The sequence below is a fragment of the Lemur catta genome, chromosome 11 (assembly GCF_020740605.2).
Source record: "Lemur catta isolate mLemCat1 chromosome 11, mLemCat1.pri, whole genome shotgun sequence".
NCBI lineage: Eukaryota > Metazoa > Chordata > Mammalia > Primates > Lemuridae > Lemur > Lemur catta.
In genome coordinates this window covers 30,903,756-30,922,227 of record NC_059138.1, presented here as the reverse complement: position 1 = coordinate 30,922,227, position 18,472 = coordinate 30,903,756, and the positions used below count along the sequence as shown (strand labels likewise).

Below are 18,472 nucleotides of genomic sequence, written 5' to 3'. Positions count from 1 at the left end.
TCCATCCATGCAAACTAAATTAGGGTGTTCAGCCTTCAATCTAAAGCTAGTGTGGCTCTGAGGTTGTAGGGAATTCTATTTGAAGATTGAAGAATCATCTTATACTACAGAACTGCTAGAGACTGGAATAACTTTCCAATTTACCAAATTCTTCCCTATGTATTGCTCCTGAGTGCCATCATTCAAACTTGTTTTCTTTTTTTTTTTTATTTCAGCTTATTATGGGTGTAAAAAAGTTTAAGTTATGTATATTGCCCATGCCCTCCCACCCCGCCGAGTCAGAGCTTCAAGCGTGTCCATTCCCCAGACAGTGCCCGTCGCACTCATTATGTAGGTATACGCCCATCCCCTCCCCCCACCCCCCACATCTGCCCGACACCCAATTGGTGTTATTCCCAAATGTGCACTTAGGTGATGATCAGGGAAACCAATTTGCTGGTGAGTACATGTGGTGCTTATTTTTCTATTCTTGGGATACTTCATTTAGTAGAATGGATTCCAACTCTTTCCAAGAGAACAAAAGAGATTCTATATCACTGTTATTTCTTATAGCTGAGTAATACTCCAAGTTATACATATACCACATTTTACTAATCCACTCATGTATTGATGGGCATTTGGGTTGTTTCCACATCTTTGCAATTGTGAATTGTGCTGCTATAAACATTCGGGTGCAGATGCCTTTGTTATAGAATGTCTTTTGTTCTTTTGGGTAGATGCCCAATAATGGGATTGCTGGATCAAATGGTAGGTCTACTTGTATCTGTTTAAGGTATCTCCATATTGCTTTCCACAGGGGTTGCACTAGTTTGCAGTCCCACCAGCAGTGTATGAGTGTTCCTATCTCTTTGCATCCACGCCAACATGTGTTGTTTTGGGACTTTTTGATAAAGGCCATTCTCACTGGAGTTAAGTGATATATCATTGTGGTTTTGATTTGCATTTCCCTGATGATTAGAGATGTTGAGCATTTTTTCATATGTTTTTTGGCCAGTCTTCTATCTTCTTTTGAAAAATTTCTATTCATATCGTTTGCCCACTTTTTGATAGCGTTGTTTGATTTTTTTCTTGCTGATTTTCCTGAGTTCTAAATAGATTCTTGTTAACAGTCCTTTATCGGATGTGTAGCATGTGAAGATTTTTTCCCATTTCATAGGTTGTCTGTTTGCTCTTGTGACTGTTTCTTTGGCTGTGCAGTTTTTTAATTTAATCAGGTCCCATTTATTTATTTTTGTTGTTGCTGTGATTGCCTTTCACTGGCCGAAATAGCTCAGTTGGGAGAGCATTAGACTGAAGATCTAAAGGTCCCTGGTTCAATCCCGGGTTTCGGCAGGTGTTTCCTTTCCAAACTTGTTTTCTGTTTATGATCAAGGTAGCCACAGAGAGAATTGGAGAGATTCCTTTAGGTTACCAAAAAAAGTCCTAAGGTTGCTTAATGAATCTTGGCTATAATTTGTTTCTTCTTCAACTTTGAAGCAGAACAGGACTTGTCCTTCAAGTTGTGTTCTACAGCCTGCTAATAATGAAAATCTTATAGTGAACACAGAGCAGTTTTATCTCCCTAAACGTCAGTCCCTATGCACTTTGTTATACGTTTGTTTTAGATGAAGTCTTCCAAAGAAATCAAGTCACAATCACTTCAGGTTGGAAAATCTCCCTAATAAACGCTCACCTAAGCTCTCCATTTCTCAACATTCAGGGTCTAACACTTTTGGAACATTTGGATTCCACAAGCTACCCATTATTTTAAGTCTCTGCTCTGATCCCAGGCATGGTGTTGCCTAAAGTTCTTTGGCTTCTGGTAAGGATAGACACTCTGAGTGGTTCCAAAGCCTGCTTGATTGCAAGCCACAAGAGGGCAGCCATGCCTCAGGGCTTCCATTTCTGCAGACTTACGGGGCAGCATCGTTAAACCAATTTGAGACATTAATATCTTCTCCCTATCCAAACTAGGTGTTCATAGAGGTGGAGATAAAAACTAATTTTCATTTCACAACTTCATAAATGAATTTTGAAAATTAGATATAATATCACATAAATCTATTTTCCCCCCAAAAGATCTGGTTTTAAACAGGCATTCCCCCCTCAAAAGAGAAATTCCAACATCGGTATTGTGTTTAACATGTCTCTCTAATTTGAGGTTGTAGTTTTAGAACCACAACTTTCCATGTTTGGAAATGGGCACCTCTTTCCCACAAAAATCTAATAGTGAGGTAGAGGATTTCTTCGGCTGAAGTCTAGAAAGTAATGTTTTAATCTGAGGGGCAGTTAAGCATATTACCTAAGAGTCAAAATCTCTAAAGAACCTCCAAAATGTAAAAGGTGGGACCTCACAAGACCCTCCTTTAAAAGACTTGAATTCTAAGAAACACATCTTCAAAAACCCTTTCCTTTGAGTCTATCTGGCATCCCATCACCTGCTGCCACCAGGAAATGGAAATACCTCACTTAGAGAAGTGTGTGTATATATTGTAAGTCTATTATGTCAGCATTTCCTATTGTTCCCCAAAGAGCAAGATGATTCCTAGCTCCCCTGGACATCTGAACAAGTGTGAAGGCTATAGTCCCAAACCATTCAACTCACGAGTTTATCATCACGTTATTCCTCCTGCACAGTTTCCCTCCTCTTCCACTCCTCTTACTACCTTTAGCTAAAGGATGGGAGTTGTTTGTCATCACTCTCTGATAAAGGACAGAGCTCTGTTCCTTCTCAGCCCAAAATGGATTCAAAGCATTCTCCTTTTCCTACCTGCTTTCCATCCAATGCCATCAGTCTCATCACACACACACACACGCACACGCACACGTATATTGTGTAGCTCACTGCATTTCCACTTGCACGGTGCCATCCTATTTCTCCTTTGTCATCTATCCTCCTTTGTTTCCTTCCTTTTCCTGAGATTGGCCAGTTGTTTTTCTTTCTAGCTTTGTTTTCTTCATTGATTTTTTGCAAAATAGATGGGAGCAAGAAGGATTACTTGAAAGGCTAGGTTACTAATCAATGATTTCCAAACCCAGTTCATTATTAGAATCCCAGTGAAAGGTTAAAGAATACATTGGCTAGTCCATTCTCACAGAGTAGTACAACTCCTGTGAAGTCGAGGTATCTGTGATTTTAAAAAAGACACCACAGATAATTCTGATAGCTAAACCCTGTGCTTTTTAGCCTTAAATCTCCAGTACCTAGACTAGCAGCTATGAATAAACATATATGACATAATTATATATTTATTATCTAGTTAATTGATATTATAACTAATAGGAATGATAGTTGGTGATGATTACCACTAAGTTGTTGAACAGAAAGTTAAATATTCCTTAAGGAAGCACTTCTTTTTACATAAGATTTTAGGGAAATCTGAGCACATCAGAAAAAAGTTTAGTTAAAGCAGGATTTCTCAGATCTTTTTATTGCTAGTGTGAAAAATGAAACTCAGAGATATATGCATCATCAAGCTTAGTGGCATAGTGCATTTCTCCCTTTTAAGTTACTTCTTATTTATTTATATTTTTAAGGGAGCATCTTGCTGGACCGTGCTATGCAGAATATAGTTTAGGAAACCTACTCTAGAACTGGCTCACGTGCTGACAATGCTATACATCTGCATGAGTTATTTGGACCAGATCTTTTCAGCTCTAGCTGCATGTTACAATTATCTGGGGAACTTTTAAAACTCATAGATGCCTAGACCTCACCTGAGACCAATTTAATTAAAATCTCTGGGGGTAAGACCACATATTAGAATTTAAAAAAGATTAAAACCCAGATGATTCTAATGTGTTGATGAGGGTGAGAACCACTGCATTGAAACTATAAGAAAAATGTTAAATATATTCTAAATTATTGGCTGCCAATAATAGCTAACATTTATTGTTAATTTTATGCCAAGAATTTTCCTCATGTATTCCCTGACCAAATATTTATGGTTACTGTATGAGGCAGGTACTGCTATTACTCTCTGTCTTAGTTTGTGCTGCTGTAACAAAATACTTGAGACTGGATAATTTATAAGCAGTAGAAATTTATTTTCACTGTTCTCGAGGCTGGAAAGTCCAAGACAAAACTGCCAGCCAGTGTCTGGTGAAGGTTCACTCACGGCTTCGAAGACGGTGCTTTGTTGCTGTGTTCTCACGTGGAGCAAAAGATAGAAGGAAAAGAAACTAGGGCGCCCTAGTCAGCCTGTTTTATAAGAGCACTAATCTCATTCAGGAGCTCACTGCCATCATGACCTAATCACTTCCTAAAAACTCCACCTCTTAGTACTATCACATTGGTGATTAAGTTTCAGTATATGAATTTTGGAAAGAAAACAGCATCCCCATTTCCAGATGATAAAACTAAGGCATTAGAGAGAAAAAGTAAGTTGTCGAAGGACATGCAACTTGCAGGTTAGAAGGTTCATACCTAGGCACTTTGGTGCCAGAGCTTGGGCATTTGACCATTATACCATACTGCTTCGCTAAACACTCTCTCTCTCTTTTTTTTTTTTTTTTGGCAGACTCTCTACATGCTTAAAAGTAACACATTTACCATTTTAAAATGCTAATAAGAAATTTAATTAACTCCAGTGCTAAGTTCTTCTACCCATAAAATCAAATACTTGAATATTTTGACCCCTTTAAGATATTTTTGTATTTTTTATTCTACTCTACCAGAGACTTCAGTTATTATGATAATTTTGCCTATAGAACATAACCAACATTTTCTCCACTCCACTATCCCACTTTTGATAATGAAATAGGGAATTGATTTAGGCCAAATCTTCCTGCCAGTAAAAAGACATTAATGTTGATTCTGGTAGTCAAATAACTTAGCCCTTCTTTCTCTTGGGTGGTAAAAATGTTTGTACTGAATTCATATCAACTAAGTATTAAAAAAAAGGCTTAATCTAATTATCATTTCCTTATTATAGCAAAACCTTACTTGAATGGACCCCAAATAATAGAACTTTTAAATTATTAAGGAAAATATTCTATTTCTCCCTCATTGAGAAGCAAAGGAAGAGAAAGCAATTTGAAATCAGAGGCCTTCAAAGGGTACATCGCTATTGTTCCTTCCTGGGAAATGCTATTCCACTAATTACCTGCATATTTAAATAATGTTAGTTTTCTCTTGGAATCCTTTAGAAATCAACACAGAGCTGGCTGGTATGACCTCAAAATTAGGAAGACAGATAATCTTCCATTTGGAATTTAGGACATGTAAAATTGTATTGTTATTTATTCTTCTTTCTCTTTTAAACATCCATACTGTTGCTGCAATTAGATATTAAGTCTCTAGGGTCTGTGCATTCTTTCTCTTTTGATTCTCAGCTCCTAGCAATAAATGATGATTTCTCCTAGCAAATAAGGATGGTTGGGTGATGATGGGAGCAATACAGAACCAATCTTCTGTGCAGCCAGCTTTTATAACAACCATAACATATAAATAAGTTGATATTCCTCAGGCATTTTAAGATAATGAATCAATAAAAATTATTAAATTTTATTGATATATTTGCAATGCTATTCTTGATATTTATTATAAGTTATTTATATTTTATATATTTGCTTATATATTTATATATCTATATTTTATACATATTTTATTTGTATAAAATATATTATATATAATATGCAATTAATTTGGCCTGTTATATTATAATCTTATGGACAAACTTGCTATTCAAGGTAAAATAATAATGTCTTACATTTCTTTAGTGCTTTTTATTCTTCAACATTTTGTTGTCTCTTTGGATTTTCATAACCCCTGGACAGAAAGCAAGGTAGATCTTTCTTTCTGTGGGTCTCTTTGCTTGGAACAAAATTTTGCTCAAAAGGCACAAAGCAAATGGTGTCTGTTCTAATAACTAGTTATGATTTTACATAAAAATGAATTTTCATTTGGGATAATTTAAACACCAGCTTTCTAATTTGAGACAAAATATTGATAAAAGGGTTCTTCGCAAAACATATACAGCAAAAGAAAACACCATTTAGGAGCTGAGCATGATTGTATCCTCACTGTTTAACTGTATGGTAGCCATTGGAGGGCATGGTGGGAACTCCCAGCCTGGCTCTTCCAGCGGCAGATGTTACACAGAGAGGCATGCGCTGGGCTTCCTGGGTTTTGAACACTAAAGATTAGGATCCTCTACAAATTACCTGAAAACTCTTACCTAATACCAAACACAGTTTCAAAAATTGGGCTTTAAATATGTTCTTGTAAAGGAGTTTTTATACCTGATATCAACAAGTACCAATAACTTAAAAGGGTTTAATCTTATTGTGTAACAGACATTTTCTATATGTAAATATTTCTCTCTTTTTCTTTCAGCATAGAATTTCTCTTAGTTTTTGTCCTCTTCTCTTTTGAAAAACTTCACATGTCTTATCCCAGCTCAGTAACTTCACCCCTTTAACTTTGCAACTTGTAAAATGGGGAGACTAACAATATTGCTCCATAAATGCTGTTTTAAGGTTACATAAGATGAACCACTTCAAGTACTTAGTAGATTGATTTGCACATTCTGGGAGCTCAAACAATCATGGATATCATTAATAATAGCAATTAAAATATAGTTCAATAGAGCTCTAATCATATAACTCTTTGCAAAGTCACATAAAGATAAATTATTATTTGGGGTAGTTATAAAACAATTTTCAATGTACTTGAGATATAGCTTCAAAATATATTTAAAAGATCTTTCAGACCGGGCGCGGTGGCTCACACCTATAATCCTAGCACTCTGGGAGGCCGAGGTGGGTGGATCCTTTGAGCTCAGGAGTTCGAGACCAACTTGAGCAAGAGCAAGACCCCATCTCTACTAAAAATAAAAAGAAATTATATGGACAACTAAAAGTATATATATAGAAAAATTAGCCGGGTATGGTGGCACATGCCTGTAGTCCCAGCTACTCTGTACGTTGAGGCAGGAGGATCCCTTGAGCCCAGGAGTTTGAGGTTGCTGTGAGCTAGGCTGATGCCACAGCACTCACTCTAGCCCGGGCAACAGAGTGAGACTCTGTCTCAAAAAAAAAAAAAAAAAAAAAAAAAAAAGATCTTTCAGATAATATAAAGAAAAGAGTATTTCAGACAATGTGGAGAAAATCTGTTTATGTGCAATAATTTGTTTAATCTTCACAAAACCCTCCTGAATTGTTATTATTAATTCCTTTTTACAGATGTGAATTCTCAGTAGGATCATCCATAACTTTCCCCAGCAAAATTGTTCTGTTAAAAGTTAGCTGACAACATTTTGGGCTGGATGAAAAAATAATAATAATATAAACAAACAAACAAACAAAAAAGTCAGCTGAGCTGGAACTCAAACTCAGGCTTTGACTCCCAGTCCAGGGCTTTTTCCACTCTGCCATCACTGAATTCCATATTTTTAACTTTAGCCACTTCCACTTGTTCAGCTATAAAACGAATCACAACATAAGAACCTTGCATGCTGCACTGTTTATTACTTTTTATTTTTCAATAAATAATAAACTACAGTGATATACTTGGGGCTCTCAATCTTTACTGGCTAGGAGCTATATTGGTAATTCGAAACCTAATTCTCTCTCAGTCTTGAGAATCCTCTTACAACACAGGCGTTATGCCACCTGCCTCTAAGAAGGACATCATTAGACACAGCAGGTGAGAAGCTCCTTGCTACCTCTCCTGTAATGATGTGAACTTCTTGTCCATTCCTTTATAAAATATCCCCTCTCTTCCTCTCAGATTACAAATCAAACTTGACAAACGTCTATACTAATGCTTCAGTTTTCTCTCGTGGATACTGTCAACCTCATAATTAAACACGAGTTCCCGTTGATGTTACAAGCTTAGAGAACATTTTGAGTTCACCATTAGCAAGCGGACACCACCTCATGCATCTTGTGTCTTGCACTTATTTCTGGTGCCTTCTTCCTTTCCTCCTTTATGTTTTTTTCTCTCATTTTCCCTATAAGTTTGAAATTATTTTTATTTTGCTGCACTGTATACATATTTGTAAATACCTAAAACTCTTCGGGAACAAATCATTCAAGTAACTTCAGTTTTTGTACGTAATTATCTGATTTCTGGATACCTGGCCGTTCCTAAGAAAAACTCAGAGATATCTTACTTTTTGTCTTCGTTTGGTTCACCCAGCCAATTTATAGTGTAACATTCTTGGGGTCCGTACGAGGTTTAGGACTGCTTGTGTGTGGCAAATATGACATAAATAGATTAACTATCCCTGCAGAAAGTTGTAAACAAGTTTCTCTGAGAATTATTAGGTCACAGAATATTTTGTTGAGGAAATTGTAGGAAGCAAAAATAAAGCCTTTCTTACTAGTCATTTTATTAAAAAAAAAAACATTAAACAAGGCATTAAAAATTATGCCATGGAAAAGAATGCTCTGCTGAAACCTGGATTGACTGGGAGCCCCAAGACTCTAAGTGAAATCTCTCATTCATAAATCAAATGATTGGATAAAGATTCTGCTTAGAAAGAAAATATTCATTCCTTTACATAATACTTTAGTCTCTTACAAAACATTTATTTAAAATATTTCAAATAGTGCCATCCAACTGCCTTCCCTTTCCACTGACCTCCTACCCAGCACCTTTAAATTGGGCAGCAGGAGACGTTGTACTGAACATATTATCTTCATAATTTCACAGGCCCCTCAGCTGGAGTTCAGGATCAATTCTCACACTTTAATCCTATCTGCCAAAGAATTTTTAAACTACATAACTGACAAATAACCTCAGCTGTAATTTACGGATCTTTCCTCCACAGGAAATAGATAGTCATAGCTGGTTTTTAATACAAATCACCTTATAATACTGTAAAAGCTGAGTAGTCTTACCAAGACCGCTGACTCCAAAACAAACAAAAACGAAACAGAAGAGCAATATCAAAACAACTGCCAGGTCTTGTGTCTTTAATGAAGGACAAATTCAGGATTTAGCCCCATTATATTTTTCATTCTCTGATCTTACTGTATTTCCTCTTTAAAATTTATTTTAAATTTTACCGATACTCTTCCAATTCCTCCCCCAAAAGGGTACTCTGGGCAAATCATCATGACCTTCCTAATTAGAATATCATTACTTTAGCATGGTCTGTAATGGATTTAGATGGTGGTGGTTACTGAGTTGTACATGCATATTTGGAAAAGATGACAATTTTAAGAAATCTTATCTATATATCAAGACTATGTGCAAATTTTCCCACATATGCTATTGTTTATTTGACATCCACATCCAGGCTTTTCAAGAGAAGGACAGTATGTCCAAAACTACGTTTATCACCTTCCCTCCCCATGTAGTCCTCTTTCCATGTTCATATTTCAGTGATTACCATGGCCATCTTACTTTCCCTCACTAAGCACATTTAATTACATACCTCTTAAATAGCTCCAAACCCATCTTCTCCCCTCCTTCCCCAGCGCTATCGTAACTTCTTACCTGGATTAACATCATAGGCTCCCAATGCAGACTCTTCTCCTGGATTTTGGTCTTAACACTCCTTCCATTCATTCTCTAAACGCAACCAGAGAGATCATTCCGAAGTGCTGATACAATCATGTTGGGCCCCCATTTAAAACTCTTTGGTGTAGTTCTTGGTCTATTTCTTTCTTTCTAATCTTTTAGAAGAAGTTTAAAATCTTTTGTATGGCTACAGAGTTCTTCCAGATCTGCTTTCTTCTCCAGCCTCACCATTCTCCTTCTGTTATCCATTGCTCTATCATATCAAGCTGTCTTTATTTCTGCAGTGGGCTTTGCATTCCTTTGGGCTCATTGTCATTCCTTTTTGGACAAGAAGTCTTCTTCAATGACCCCTTTCTCTGCCAAAACTCACTAAGGTGTCCCTGCTGCTAGGTACTTGGATATGATCCCCCTTGTTATATTACTTGTCCACTCTATTTTAATTGCTTATCTCATGTCTGTATTTTGCCCACTAGATTGTAAGCAATCTGTGTCCTGTTCATCTCCTAATGCACAGTACCTAACATGTTTTTTAATTCATACTTTTTCAGTACAATTTTATTTCTCATTCTCAAGCTTTCTTTCCATATTCCTTCAATAGCAATTTATGTTATAGCCTCATTGTTTGAATTATTTTAAAAAGTACTTACAGATATATTAAAGATTCAATTACATATGAAAATAAAAGTATGCTAGGTGACAATTCAATTCTGTTAAAAATTTAAAGATATTCATTATGGGGACATAAAAAAGGAACTTTAATTTACTAAAAACATTTTTATTTTACTAAAAAGATCTTTTGAAAGCTTAGAGTATTTCTAAGTTGTACTATTTCTTTTATTTTGTTTTTTTTTTTCTCATTGGAAAGATTTTTTTTCTATTAAACATATAATGTAGGAACTATTAACTTGATTTATATGCTGTAAATGATGAAGCTGAAAAGGGCTTTAAGAAGTTATTCTTCTGCCCTTTGATAAGGCTGCACTTAAAACTTTTCAAAGGTAAATCTGTTTAGTTTCAAAATGACCTCAGAATGTATGTTTTAAAAACAATATAGCTTGGGCTTTAATTATAACCAATATTTATATGAAGATAGAATGCAGTTCATTCAAGAATTTTATTTTGTCAACGAGTAATACTGATGCTTGACATTATAAAATACTGCAATGGATTTTACAGCAGACTTCTAAATAACTTCTTTTAAATACTGAAATATTTATGTATACATTCAGATAGCAAAGATAAAATATTGGTCACATTTTTCCATTTGGAAAACCTTAGTGTTTCTTTGAGCAACATGATAAAAATCTAAGTTTAACAAATAGAGTAAGTTTGTAGTTCATTCCCGGCTTTGTGACCCCTTGCTTGTCTTTTCCTGTTTAGTTTTTAGCTTACTTGGTTACATAACCATTGCTTTTGCTTAAAGGTCAGCCAAGAGTAAAGTTATATCTTGCTGGAGGTGAGATGTAAACAATGTCTGATCTTGCCCTGCCATTTTTCTTAAATCTTTCACAGAGCTGGGTGAAATTGTGCCAGTATTCATAAAAGAAGATTATATTTTAGAATCTGTATTGTATTATTCAATAAATATTTCAAGGTGTCTGCAAACAGGGATTAATGGGTATTATATTTCAGGAAACCAGAAAGGTATCAACCCAAAGAATTAAATAAAACATTCATGTTTGATGCTCATATAAACTGTAACTTAAAATAAAATGTGTGTAAACTTCCTTTTCCTTTTGTTTCATTTTCTTGTCATAAGATAATATAGCATGAAATGAAATGAGACAAAAATGAAAGGAGATTTTTAACAAATCTAAGATTGACCTTCACTCTAAAAAGTAATGCCTTTCTTCCGTCGTCAATGTTAATAGTCAATGACAGTGTCTGCATGCAATTAAAACATCTGGATGAAAAGTGCATGCTTCAGTGTTTCAGCAGTGTGTTTCACTGATACTGTACTGCACGCTGGTGCAATTGGAGGCATCTGGACACGAGAGAACAGTACTACAAAGTATTTCAACATAGATTTGGGGTGTAGTGTGTATTCAAACTTACAGTCATACTAAAATGACTGGAATCTATGGAAACGTTCTTGGCTTTTTAAAAACATTCTAATTGTGTCATTATTAGAAAAAAGTATATAACACGTTGGATCTTCATTCAATGCTTATACTTAAAAGATTCATTAGTGATCTTAAATGGGTTTCTCATCTGTTGTAAAACTCCTGCAAGAGCCAAATACACTATGCTGGTGTGTCTGTCTGTGTTCCTGCCTCTGAAAATTCTGTAAACAGGTCAGTAACCACTACCTGGAATATTCTATAGATATAATTTAATAGGTCTTCTCTCCTCATATTAGCTATATTCATTTTAGACACTACTCATTTTAGTGGCCAGTAACTAACGATTTGATATGCAGAATGCAATAAGTAATGTTGTTTTTTCCAGTTGTTTGGGAATTTAATTAAATTTAACAAACTGTATTTATATAAATTGTAATAAAATAGAATAGTTATTTCCTTGTCAAAATATGGAATACATAATTATTATATAATATTAGGAAAGACAAAAATGACCCTTTCACAATTAATTCTTCCATGATCTCTTTGGTATTTAAATCTATTTTCAACATAGAACTCCTTAAACATCCCACTTCAGAATTTCTGTAAAAGATGATCAACCCTTTTCTCAGGTTTGTGAATCATGTTCTAAAAGTCCTTATGGGCAGTCTAAAACTTCTTTCACCTATAATATAGGAAAAGTTGGACTTCTATCTCTTCTGTGGAATTTGTTAAGCTTCTTAGAGATTCTAACTTTGGCTAACTGACTCTTTAACTGTAGTTTCAGAGTTTTCAGTAATCTAAAAAATCTCAACCTATTATGTCTTAGTTAATATTGTTTATTGTAACTTGGTACTACCCTTCCGTTTTAATATATATTTAGTAAATTATTTACAGGCATTACCTTTCCAGCAATCAAATGATGTAGATGATTTTTGGAATATTAAAAATTGGTGCATTTTAACTTGAAAAAAAAAGAAAAGAAAATTAATCACACTGTTATTCTGACTATGTGATAAAAGATCTATGCTGAGGATAAACACTAGAAGGATATACCAAAATATTAATAGTAGAATAATGGCCTAGTTAATGTATACTGAAGAGATTTAGTCAAAGCAATGGTTACCAAAACTGTCCTTTCATTGGAATTATTTGAAAAATTTTTAAAAGATACAATTGCCCAGACCCTATTTTATATCTATTGAGTTAGAATCCCTGTGGGCAGTGCCTGGTAATCTGTATTTTTAGTCCAAGGTTTTGTTTGTATTTGAAACCTGCCAGGCTGAAGAATATAGTATCTATTTGTTTCTTGAGAATACTCTGATTTGTAGAATTCCCTCAGAGGAAGCAAAACTTAACATGTCCTTCACATTTATTGAGAATGGCTATAAGAAATGGCAACATAGCCTTTCTGCCTATTTTGTAAAATTATCATTAACAAAAGTCTGAGTAGATGGGTATTCATAGGCCTGATGAATGGACTGAGGAGTAACTTGCACCATTTGTCCTGAGTCTAACCTATAAGGCAAAGGTCACCATGAATGAAGGTCATCAAATTTAGACTTTTGACACTTTTATTTCAAATGAGATTTGTGTATGCTAAAAGGGTTAAATTGTTATATATTTTAAATATATCAAAAAATGTTTAATCCTACTTTCTCTCCTGATTTTTTAATGTATTAGAGACTAAAACACTGAATCTCTCTCAACTTTGAATGATCCTGGCTAATAAATATCTTTTATTTAAAGTCTCATGAAAAGAACTGCCATTGAAGGTTAGAGGTAATGACAAGGTTGTCTCTCCTGACGAACTTTGAGCCTGGGAGAAAACACAAATGCTGACCCGAGTTCAAAGATTGACAATAACAACTGGGACTCAGTTTAAGGTTTCTTTCTTCTTGATTTAAACCATCAACCCAGCAAACCAACAGGGCAGGTTTTTCATGAGATCAAGGAACCATGGGGTAGATGTGTATCTCCTTGTTGCCGCCCTTTCTCTCACAGCACCTGCATTTCAGTGGTCACTTCACCTTCAGTGGTCACTGATGCCTTTGCAGAGTGACAGATCAGTTAATTCAGAGGAGCCCAGGGCCAGAGATTTCTAGCTTTTATATACTAGTCTCCATGGAAGTGAGGGGTGGTGATTGGCATTCAAGGTCACCCTTAGACTTGTCACTATGCTACAGTCTCATCTTCTGAGCTCTACTTTATCTTATTACTGGGCCCAGAATGGCCTAATCAAGCCTACCACAGGAGATACCTCATCATGTCATCATGTTACCTTTTTCTTGGCTTCTTGGATCTTCTGTATTATTTTTGTGTTTGATCTCAGGTGCATATTCCATGAGGGCAGGTACTTGGTCTTGTTCATCATTGAATCTCGAGTACCTTCAATCATAGTTGGCCCAGAGTAAGTGCTCAATAACTATTTATTAATTAAATGAATGAATGCAGGAGCGTCTCTTAACCTTAAAAAATTTAACTTTTAAAACTTATAACACAGCTATTTTTGTCCTTTTTAAAGTCTCCTCAAATTTCTATCTATCTATCTATCTATCATCTATCTATCTATCTATCTATCTTTAGAAAACTATTTTTAAAAAATACTCGTTGTACCAAGACACGTACCTTAATTTAGTTCCTTTTTACTTTCATTTTTTTGTTAGTCAATCAATAATCTTCACTGTGTGTGGAAAACTATACTGGGCACTTGGGAAGATGCAAAATATATATTATAGAAGACATAGCTTATAATGAGATTTTAGAAACCATTTAGTCATCTTCATATTTCTTAGAAAAATTAAATTTTATAAAGTATTAGCATCTTTATAAAAATGAATTTACATGCAAGTATATATTTTTAGGTAAATATATAAGGAGGTAGTTATGTGCCTAAAATTCAATACTGGTTAAAAATGTTATAATTACACAAATCATAAGAGAATACCTCCTCAATATAAAAGATTTACTATAACGCCAAAAAAGAAATGCCAGCTTAAACAGGAAAAATTTCTCTTTTACCCCCAACTCCTTATTTTCTATTTATTTCCCCTAAAGTAACCTTAGAAGCACTATTAATAGTTTAGGTATGTTTCAATTATTACATTTTTAAGGCACTTACATTTCCACATGTATGTATTTTCTATATCTTGCTTCTTTCACTCAGCAAATTTTGCCTTGGGGAATCTTTCAAAGTTAGTACAAAATAGATTTATTCCATTCTGATAATGCTAAATTATTTGGCGTTAAACATTTTTTAAATTTAACCTAGTTTCACATTTTGTCAATGGGCATATATGAACAATGTTTTATTTTCTAGGCTAATTTAGTTTTCATTATTTTATTATATTTCATTTTATAGCAAGATACTGAAATGACCTTATTTTGAGACTATTTAGTGCTTGAGATACTGGTTGATATAAAATGTATTTTATCTGTATTATATTCCTTTAATACAATAGTAAGTGATCTTGTTAATTTTTTGCCAACTTTTTAAGATGCAAAGTGAATTATGGATCCTGTTTTTCTAATTATATAGCAGAATCAACCCCTCATGCAGCAGGATTGCTCTTTCTTCCTTTTATCTAACTCTACCACTATGTACCTGGTGTTATTTGAGAATTGAATGTTTCTAGGCAAGAGGTTAAAAAAGAAAATAGTTCTTAAGTAATCACTGATATATTTACAGAAAGCGAAAGAATTCCAGGAATAACTACTACAAAAGAGAATATTTTGTTTGTTGTTTGTCTAAAATCCTTTTATCTCACTTCATTTGGATGAACCATGACCAATCTAACTGGATGTCACTTTAATAGAAAATTTGGCATTTACATACAACTCAGATGGTGTATGTCTTTAAATATATATTCCTAGTATTCAGTAACCTCCTTTAACAAGTACATTGCAACAATATGTGTTTTCTCAGAAAACTCAATCAAAATTTGTAATTTTTTAAAGCAGGTAACAAGTCTAATCAAGAATAAAAAGTCATGCTCTCTGGCCCTGAAATGGAGCTTTCTATGCTAAAAGTGTACAACCGAGTGCTAATGGCCAGAGAATAGGAATATTCCGAACTGTATTATTCCAAAAGGCTGACTCAAGGAGGTCACCAGCCATAGAAACAAAAAGGAAGGGCACGATTAATTCTCATTTATAAAATGCAAGCATATCATGCCCACTGATCTAGATTTAGATCCAGGCTACAAAGTATTTTATGTGAAGAAATTATTAAATTTGCACATTAGCCTACTTTTAAGTCATAATCAGTTTCTTTAGCAAAAATGTCCTAAGAGTGAGAAAGGGATTCCTGCTTTGCCCCAGAGAGCAATGTAGCGATTAATTCCACCACCTGAAGCAAAAGTACTCAGAGCAGAAGATCTGCCTTCTGCATGACAATCCCAACTTAGAAAATAGTTTCTCTAAGTGTTCTTTAATATATTTTGTTTCTCCCAATATATCAGATTTCTGAAGCTTATATGCCATATTAATTATCTTTCATAGTCAGGATACTTTCTAAATCTTAACAAATACTAAGCTGAGCCATTCAACTCTTTATATGTAATTCATTATAATTTGGTCTATTAGAAAGGGTAATTTCTAGTGGTATTTTGAGTTCTAAGAACATATCTTTCCCTTATGGAAGCTTTATTTGAAATACTTCACTTCCTAAAGAATGTATACTTAAGTTCATAAGTCAGAACTGCTTTCCTAGTCACTGAACTAAATAGTTAACTGAACCAAAGCTGAATTTCCTGTGTAGCTCCTATTTGCAGTTTCCTTTCTCAGCTTTAAATTAGATGGATTATAATACTGGGGATTTGGTTTATTATTTGTGAACAAAAACTACTTAGAGATTCTGTTGAGTGTGTGTGTTTGAGGCAGGTAGTGGTGAGGATTGAGAGAATTTTTTAAAAAAATTATGCTAGTCCTAGGTGTTATTTAATAAATCACTTGAAAATTAGCTTTTATCCTCAGTAGTATAATGAAATTACTGTTAGAGATGACTGGTAAATATTCAAAGTAAAAGGGAATGATCCTTTTTCTTCAATCTCCTTGATTTCACAGTAACATAGATGACCTTGTTGCCATCTGTTTCCTGTATCAACCAGGACTTTTTGGTCACATGTGACAAAAAGCCCAACTCAAACTTGCTTAAGCAAAAAGAGAATATATTGGTTCACAGAACTTGGAAGAAGAGGGATACTTCTGCTTTCAGGCAAACTGAATCCATAAATTGATAAAACTCTTGTCATCTCCCCATCTCTCTTTCTGTATATTAGGCTCTTTCTCTCCCTCAGAGAATGAATGGCTACTTACAGCTTGAGTCATATTCTTACAGTTTGTGAATCATGGGGAAAGAGAACTTCTCTTTTCCAGTAACTGTAAACCTCTGGGAAGGACTCTAGTTGGGATCAACTTTGGTCCACCATGATTACTCAGGCCAAAGTCATATCCATCCTTGTGACCACAAGGCAGTACACAATGATTGGAAACAGGAACAGAACCATGTTCAGTTGGGGAGAAGGTGTTAGTCCCCAAAAGACACAGAGGAGAGAGGAAAGGGAGAGGGTCTAAGGAAACATTTCATTGCTCTTGATTTCCCTCTGGTTTCTCTGATTTCTTTTTCCCAATGACTGCATTGGCTTTTCATCTTTTTACCCACTGCCTCTCATTTAGACATTCTCTAACATTCTACTCTTTAAAACAATTATATTCTCCTCCAAAAATATCTCTTCTTAACACACAGTTGCAACTAGTGCATCTATGCAGAAGCATTGTAAGTTTCTACCTTTAGACATCAGTACCATCACTGTCCACTTGTCACACAAGAAGATAAGTGTGAGTTATAAATCTACCCATCTTTAAGAAGCTTATATACTATAGAAAAAATAAATCTTGATAGAAAATTCTTAGAAACCACATTTTGCTCTTTCCCAGAACCCCTGAGACTTAAATATGGAATTGACATTCTTGCCAACAAAGTTAGCTAAGAAATGTAATTAATGGAAAGCACTGATTTTCACATATCAGAAACATCAAGTACATATGCAGAAACTCCTGGAAAACTCATCCTTTGAAAGAGAAATCTTTGCAATATATTTTACATTATGGTACTGAGTCCAGTGACATGAGTCCTTCCCACTATCTGTATTAGTCACATCTTTAGTTCTTTCTCTCAGGCACAATACATAACACAGTGTGAAAGCAATCATAAAGACCCTTTAATATATCACAGCAAAACATAACTCTGAGAAGTCAGCCTACCTGTGTTCTGCTATAGGTGCTCTCACCCCATGTCTGCTGAACAAAGAACCACTGCAGGGGAAGGAAGAGTGTATTCATTTTGCTTAAAGTGGTCACTTTATATTGCACTCTCTGTGTCACCCATTATAGGGCAGCTAGGGACATAATGTGGCAAGTGCCAAAGAGAGGAAGCAAGTGTTATAGGAGTAAAGGAAGAAGAGATTATTTTTTGAAGGAACAGAGTGGACCGAAAAACAACTTGAGGATGAAGACAAGTACAATATTGGACATTTTCAATTTTAACTTTTAAAAGTATCCATCCAGAGATTGAAAATTGTAATCTAGGTAGGACTCAGGTCAGAGATTTCTGCTAGAGACTGAAATATGGGAGTCATCCAATTAAATTCTACAAATGTTCAGCTGTGTAACTGAGCAAATAATTTCTCAGTACCCTGGTTTCCCTATCTTCGTAATGGGGAAAATGATATGTAATTATTAGGATTTTTTTGTGAGTATTACAAATTTATGTAGGAGAATTTCTCTGCCCAGTTGTTATCAATAAGGCAGCCACTGTTATCAGTATCCTAATTGCCATCATAGTGTGCTTGGCTCTGTGTCATGCTCAAAGAGCTCATCCTTTGCTGGGAGTAAACGAAGTTGTCAAGAAAGAGTCTCATAGAAAGGACCGCTGTAGTAGACTCTCCTGATCACTGCATTC

The 18,472-nt window shown here is 34.9% G+C and overlaps 1 non-coding gene across 1 annotated transcript; it reads left to right on the top strand.

The window, feature by feature from the left end:
• The first annotated feature begins 1,259 nt into the window (after positions 1–1,259).
• TRNAF-GAA lies at positions 1,260–1,332 on the top strand. Its single transcript has one exon. It is a non-coding gene; the product is annotated as a tRNA-Phe (tRNA).
• Positions 1,333–18,472: the final 17,140 nt, after the last annotated feature.